Consider the following 7,831-nt stretch of genomic DNA (forward strand, 5'->3'; position numbering starts at 1 on the left):
ATCTTCCAGCTTCTTATGCACTCCCAACCTGCTTGCTTGTGGGGCGGCCTGACAAACAGAAAAGTCTTTGAAGGTTGTGGTGAATGGGTGGTTAAGATTGCTTAAAGAAACTCTATCAAAGGTATCAACAAAAGAAGTTTTATTACAAATTTGTGAAAGCATGACTAAGTTCTAGGGTGAGGTTTGCCCTATTACCACACAGATAAAGCACACAAAGGAGAACTGGATTAGAATCAGCTTGGAGTGCCACACAACACAGACTGGGGATGCAAAGGGTGAGGGTGGAGAATGTTAGGGTGCAGAGGAGGAAGGGACACCCCCTGCACTGAGTCACAAGGTTCACATTGGACCCCTTGCCAAACCTACCCTTGGAATTGCTCAGTGATTTATGTCTCAAGGATTTGGCAGCACTTAATCATTGACTGATTTACAGAATGGCTCTGTAAGGTTCTCCAATACCACAAGAGTAACTGAATTTTGAATCTACATTGATGATACACTTGCCACAAAGTGTTGAAGGTTGACAAAGACATGTATATATTCAAATAATCGTGTGTGTGCATGCCTACGAAGCACCTGTTTAAAGCTGCCCCGGAGCTGGGTGAAATTCACACGCTGGATGCCTTTACATCTCACTGGGCAAAGGCTTCAGCCTCAAGGAGGGGGTACCAGCCCAGGCCCCGCTGTCAGTTTTTGACAAAACTCCTCTGGGTTCCCAAACCTGAGGGTTGATGAGCACCCAGAGGCACATCCTGCTCCAAGGGAGGTGCTGGCACAGCCTCTGGGGACCTGGGACCTCAGAGGGCCTCCCGTGGGACCCCATTCAGAGTGTGGTGAGATGCTCGCTTTAGTCTCCCATCCTGGACTCAGTCCAGGTCAGTAATCTTCCTCAAAAGTCCAGTAACGATGTTGTTTCACTCCAGCTGTGATTCAGACAAAAAAAAAGTTTACAAGGCTATTCATTAGAAAACAGAAGTTTGTTAGGCAACAGAAGTTCTGGGGAACACACAGTGTTATTGATATGCTCAAGGGGAGCTTAACGATCCACAGACATTAATTAGGACCAAGGCATAACAAGAATTCCTGAGATCATAGAGCAGCCTGAGGATATGGGGGGGGAGAATGATCACAAGACTTTGCAAGCACTGCTCAGCAATAACTAAAACACTCTTATCCTACCAACACTCTTTTGATCACAAATCTAAAACATAGCACCATATGAGCTCCTATAGGGAAAATAAACTCAATCACAGCCAAAACCAGTGCTCCCTACTTGCTTTCTTACCCATCTCTACTGGGGCTACAGATGGGTAGCACCACAACTCAGCATAGTGAGAGTGTCTTTGGCAAATGAAGGGGTCCACTCTCTGGGTTGCTTGGAAAGGATGTTTGACTCTTGTGTTTTCTTAATCATCACCAGTGGTAATTCTAACAGAGTCTGCATGGTCTGTATTCTGTTGGAAAATGACCTGGGTAATACTTTATTTTCCTGTGCTAACTTGTAGTTGGCTTTAATGCTTTCAGGCAGGGATGTAAAAATATATTCTGTCTTTTTTTTTGTACAGTGGCTTGTGGAACTTTTTATACCATCTACGATGCTAGGCATTAAAAATAATTACATTTAATTTGAAAACAAGTTGTATTTGTGAGCTAGTGTTTGTACATCTGTGCGCATAAGATTGCTTCCTTGGCCCTCAGTGAACTATGCAAACTGCTCAATTTCTTTGTCTTGTCAGCCCTGTAATATCTCCTTGGTGTAATTCTTCAGGTCACATTTTCTTACTGTCTTGGGACTGTTTGCAGGGTACCTAACTGATTCCCAACTGGTAGGAAGCCTCTGCACACATGCTTAGCTCTTCTAGCACTTTACATTGCAACCTCTGAGGACACTGGTAGATCCACCCATGCAGATGCTGTCTCAAATAATAAAATTAGAAGACAGCAATTCCCCTCCTGGGCAGAGATGAAGTCATAGACAAACTCAGACAAAGTATATCCTCATGTAGAGAGATTTTCTCTTAATGAATAGCTGTGGCTTTTACAAACAAAAGAAACACAGGTGGAACTTGTGGCCTTGCTTACAGACTCACAGAATATCTCAATTTGGAAGAGACCCATAAGAAACATTGAGTCCAGCTTCCTCTTCCTTACAAGTCCTAAAACTAGACCATGTCATGGCTAAGAGGATTGTCCAGATGCTCCTTGAACTCTGAACACTTTCCTGGGGAACATGGCTCCCTTGCTTTTCAGTAAGGAACCATTTCCTAGCAGCTAGCTGTTTATATATTACAGCCTTGGAAATTCAGACTGTTACTGAATATGAAGGGTGGAACTCAGTCTCATTAACACAAAGGAGAAGTTTCTCCCACTAGAAGTTATATGAACACATATTAAAAGATGTTTCATATTGACTGACAAAAACATTCATGGAATGTCACCTGCTTTATCTGAGCCATATTCCTATAGCTTCAAAGGTTACTCTACCTATGTCATCATTTGGGTGAAAGAGAAATTGTACTACATTATGTCAGTATCCTTGAACAAGTCAGCAGCTGTATAAAGTCCTAGTCCTAACTTCCCAGCTCCAAGAAGTAAAGAAATCCTGAGTTTTCTGCTGACTTTGTAATGCAGCAGAGAAAAAATTCCTACAGGATTTTTCTTTCAAGAAATAGGGTTATCTAGAAAAGTTATCATTACAATTATTTGAGTGGGTTTCTTTGTGAAATACATGTGGCTATGAATGTATATTGTCCTGGCTTATCCTCGTAACTCATTTTCTGCAATGAATTTATGTCAAGGGAAAAGAGAAAGTGTTCTCAGGCTTCCTGCACTAGCTTGGTGTGATAGGAGGAAAATGTTAGAAATGTGTGTTGGGTTCACATATGCACATTTTGGTAGTGAGTGGATGGGAGAGGCTTCAGGGGTGGCATCTGTGAGGAGGCTTGGGGCTACTGTGTGCCAGACTCACTGCAGGGCAGAGCCAAGTCCCACAGCTGAGCCCCACAGCTGAAAAATGACATCTCTGGGAAGACAGGAAAGGGCAGAAAATTTTGTGCAGCAGTTTTAAGAGCGAAGAGTTGGAAAAATATGTAAGAAACCGCCCTGTAAACACCAAAGGGAGAGAAGGAGGATGGGCACTAGAGCAGACAAGAGCATCTGTGGAGGACCACAGTGGATCAGGTATCCATGGTGCAGCCCACTGAGAACCTCACACTGTGGCAGGTGGAGATATCCTGAAAGAACATCCAGCTGTGAAGAGCTCACATCACAGCAGAATCTGGTCAGGAGCTGCAGCCCATGGGGAGGAGCCCATGCAGGAATAAGGTTTTCTGGAGCTTGTGGGGAGCCCACACAGGGGCAGTTTATGAAGACTGTATCTTGTGGGAAGGGACTCCATACTGAAGCAGGGGGAAAGTGTGAGTAGGAGAAAGGAGAAGAGAGGATCCATCATTGGCTGATTGTAACCCCCCTCTGTGCCATTTTCAAGGGGGGAATTGAGAGTGAAGGAGAGAACTTGATCATGAGAAGAAGAGGTAGGATAGGGGAAGGTGTTTCAGTTTTGTCTTTGTTTCTCACCATCATCCCCTATTTCTAATCAGCAATAAATTTCATTGTTTTCTTCAAGGTGAGTTTGTTTTGCCCTTAGTGGTAATTGGTAAGTTATCTTCCTGTCTTCTTTTTAATTCAGGAGCTTTTTAATCTAATTTTCTTCCCCTGTCCTGTTGAGAAGGTAGTGTGAGAGACTGGCTGAATAGGAATCTGGCAATCAGCCAAGGCTAAGGTGTCACAAAAAGAAATACAAATATTTGGTTAGAAGATTTCAATATTGCTCTGGTTTTTATCTGCTTGATAAAATCCTCTTCCAAAGGTTTTCAGTGGGCCAGTACCTCCTAATTATTATGAGCACATGTTCATAAAATTCTGTATTGGTGCTCCCAGTCATATTTAGAAAAACCTGAAGGCTCCAGATGGAAAGCAGAGGAGACAGTGTGATTTTCCAAAAAGTCACAGTTCTTAGCTGGGTACAATGAGATATCTCTGTCACTCTGATGCATGCCAGCCTTCTAAACATCCTAACTTTCAGCCAGCCTCAACTTCCCAATTTGTTCTGCAGTTTTCTGCCTTGTGGAAGAAGAAGAGGACATAATGAAAAGAAAGAAAAGGGTTTGGTCTTCCTGATGACCCCTTCAACAGGAACAACAGGAAGATAGAGAGAATTGTGAAGAAACTGGCTAAGGGGAAGGTTTGTGAGTGTAAGCAGCTCAAGGAAACTCCAAAACAGAGGATTGTACAGAGGCTGCACATGCAGCTGAGGGGGTGATCTGCATAGAATCACAGCTGACTATTGTGATCTGTCACAAAAGCAAGGGTGAGTAGACAAATGAAGAAGGGACAGGGCAGGAGGGACTTTTGTCACAGAGAAACACCTCTCTGTGATGAGACCTCTGTACTGTACATGAGAGATGGTAAGCTTGGGCTAGGAGGAGGCTCAGGAACACTTGTTTTGTGTCTAGCAAACTGTGATACAAGTAGGACTTGGGGCTTTCTGTCATTTACAGAATAGAGAAAGATTGTTGTTAATTTTCATTTTTGTAGCTGTAGGCAAAATAGTCTCCAATTCTAAGCAAGAGGATACCATATCAATAAGTTAAAATTACTCAATACCATATGCCTTGGTCAGTACTTCAAAATAAATCCAAGATGCAGGAGAGCTCTCATCTGTTTCCATATTTCATTTTATTGGGATGACATCACCAACTAAACTTTAGTAAATAAGCATTTCTGGATAAAATAAACTCCAACATTAAGAGGGTTACCAATCTCAGGGAACAAACTCTACAAACAACTTATCATTAACGTTTCAACTCATGATTTGTGAATTTTTTTAATTCATGACAGATTTGAGACGTATCAAAGCTGTAAGCTGTTTCTGAGAAAGGACAAGAGCAGCTCAGAGGTGCTATCTTGGATCCCAATTTTGTGTCAACCTTTCACCTGGCTTTTCCGGTTGAATAGTCATAAAATTAAGTGTGAGAATATTGGTTTTATTTTCAGAGCAAAACCTTCCCTTTCTCCTTGGATGCAGCACTGATTCCTCTTTGTCAAACACAGGTGTGGATTTCTGTGCTCTGTAGACCTTGTCCTGGTGTTGACTGGGCTGTACAGTGCAGTGATAGTGCCTCTCTGCTGCTTTTTTCACCAATCCAAGTATTCAGCTCAGTTTTAGGAATCTCTTAACGTGGCTGTGAGACATGCCTGGGATGCAAAAACATCTCTGTAAAATTAGTAATGTCGTCAGAGCAATGCAAAGAAGACTTCTTGAAAGAAGAATTAAGTAGAGGAAGATATTTTCGGGAACTCTAGTGAGCAGCTCTTTTTGTAGCCTGGCCTTCAGCTGTGGTTGCCAGCTGTATCCCATTTAGATAGTAAGCTTTTGAATGAGGTCCTAAGTGTCCCTGTGACACTTAGAGAACTGCCCTTAGCCCCCAGATCCCAGAAATGGCCCATATTAAATTACTTTTTTCATTTCAATTCCCTTCCATACCAGAGGAACAATGGTGTCTCTGCTTTTAGAGACAAAAAGGGAAAATAAGCCTATAAAGGTCACAGGGAATACTGCCTGCATTTATAGAATATAAATGCAATAAGCTAGGGCCTCTGCAGGACTCCAGCTAATGTAGAGACAGTCACTGATTGCTGCTACAGGTGATGTGGATGCTGTTTTGCCACTGTTTTTATCAAGAAACACTTAGGCACCAGTAGAAAACATAGGTGAAGCTGAATCTCATCCTGTCTTTGAAACACAACATGGATATAATTTATTGCTGTACTACCTACACCTGCTGTTCAAATTAAGATCCTGTCAGCTTTCCTATTATAAAGCCAAATTAAAAAAAAATAAAAAATTAGTCACAATTGAATGAATGAACCCATAAATAAATACTTGATCCATCAAGCGTGGCATCTGTCTCAAGCCTCAGGTTGAATATCCCAGGCACAATGAGCTTCCTTTAGTGCACACATGTTCATGACCTGATAACAACCCTACCAGAGGTTTTATCATGCCTGAACACCTGTAATCCTCAGATCCTTGCTTGGTCCCTAGCTGCCTCTACCAACACTTTCCAAGCTCCAAGTGATCCCCTCGGCTGCAGCTGGAGACACTGAATTTCCCATGAGAATGTGTGTGGTCACCATTCAACAGGAGAGAAACTTGAGTCACAAGACAAAAGTATGGAGACAAGGCTGGCTTAGGGGAGATGTTCTTGCTTGCATCAAGCAAAACTGACAAGCTTTTATCTATGCATTTGCTGGGAAATTTTCTCTCACTCTATTTCTCCTTCACATACATTCTATTCTTAGGAATTAAAACCTTTTTATTTAAGTTACGATTAAAAAGAAAAAGGCATTTGATTGCTTAGAATATCCACATTTACAGCCATTTAGGAGACACTATAAGCCAGCTTTATGAAAAGATCTTTGAAAAGAAGTACAAACATTTTATGATCTTCCTATTGCTCTGAAAGTACAATAGTATTTTAACAAAGTCAGCAACTGTGGACAGTTAGGTACAGTGTAACAAATACCTCATTTTTTAGTGTGTTTACCTCTTTCTTTTGGCCCTGATTGGTTTGCCACAGGTAACTTTTCTGGCTCAATTACAAGGCAGCTGATATCCTGGTGCAGAATTTGTCATAAAATTGGTCAAAACACCTTGACTGGATTTTTAAAGAGAAAGATAGATAGGTTAGACTTTTGTTTTTCATTTACATCTGAATGTTTTATTTGACCCCAGTTTGTGTGGGAAAAATCTCTTGTATGGAAACCAGCTATCTTTGAAACAGCTAAAGTCATACTTCATTAGGATTGCCAAGGTTTTAGGCTGTGTGATATTCTATGGCATACAAATGTCTTTGGAGTGATAATGTTATTTATGTGTGCTATTTCTCATTTCTGTTTGTGTTCATGCATGATGGAAGAAAGAGAAATGTTATTACTGTCTGTGGCTAGAATTCAAAACTACTTGGGCTTGATTTTATTATAGTCAATATTTAAAGTTGTCTTTCTCTTCCTTGTTCAATTTAAATTAGTTTAGGCTAACACCGCTACTGATTTAAAGACAGTAGATGGTACATTTTTCATCTAAATATTTGAAGCATTTTCTTTTATATCCTTATTAGTTGGGCAAGTACATGTATATATTTTTTTTTTCACAAAAGACAGATAGTTCACATAAGAAAATGGAAAGCTTTAAATACAAACAAATCATAAAAATCTTAAGGGTGAACTGGCTGTGTTGACCAAGCCTTGCTCAAGCATGGAACATATGTACTTGTATAAGAGGTGTAGCAGTAATCTGTTCCTTACAGGATGTGATGTTTCTCAGAAGCAAATGTATATTTTAAAATATTTTATTTCATTAAAATTTTTATTTTCACCAGGCACTCTGTAAGAACTTTTAAGAACCAAATTGCAGAGATTATTCTCATCATGTTTCTGTTATGCAATACTGGCATAGGGAGAAAATGGAAAAAGAAAACATTAAATTTGAAAGTTGGTGAAGGAGGGTTTCTGAGCAATTGCACCTGGTAGTCCAAAGAAAGTATTGAGTCCTTCTAGTACTTGTATGTTCTCTGCTTCTGGCCATCTCTCATCAGAAAATCACAGAAGCATTTAGGTTGGAAGGGGTCTCCTGAGATTACCTGCTTCCTCCTTCTTTCCCTTTCTGGAAATGGGAGTAGCATTTGCTTTCTTCCAGTCTTCAGGGACTTTCCCTATTGTCTTTGACCTTTCCAAGATAACTGAGTGGCCTTGAAGTGGCCCCAGCACC

At 40.9% G+C, this 7,831-nt stretch overlaps 1 long non-coding RNA gene across 1 annotated transcript; it reads left to right on the forward strand.

The window, feature by feature from the left end:
- Window positions 1-3,292: 3,292 nt before the first annotated feature.
- Window positions 3,293-7,441, forward strand: LOC147648341 (uncharacterized). The gene is made up of 2 exons (XR_015280067.1): window positions 3,293-3,533; window positions 4,115-7,441. It is a non-coding gene; the product is annotated as an uncharacterized LOC147648341 (long non-coding RNA).
- The last annotated feature ends 390 nt before the right edge of the window (window positions 7,442-7,831 follow it).

Source organism: Cyanistes caeruleus, chromosome Z, assembly GCF_971803275.1.
Source record: "Cyanistes caeruleus chromosome Z, bCyaCae1.hap1.1, whole genome shotgun sequence".
Classification (NCBI taxonomy): domain Eukaryota; kingdom Metazoa; phylum Chordata; class Aves; order Passeriformes; family Paridae; genus Cyanistes; species Cyanistes caeruleus.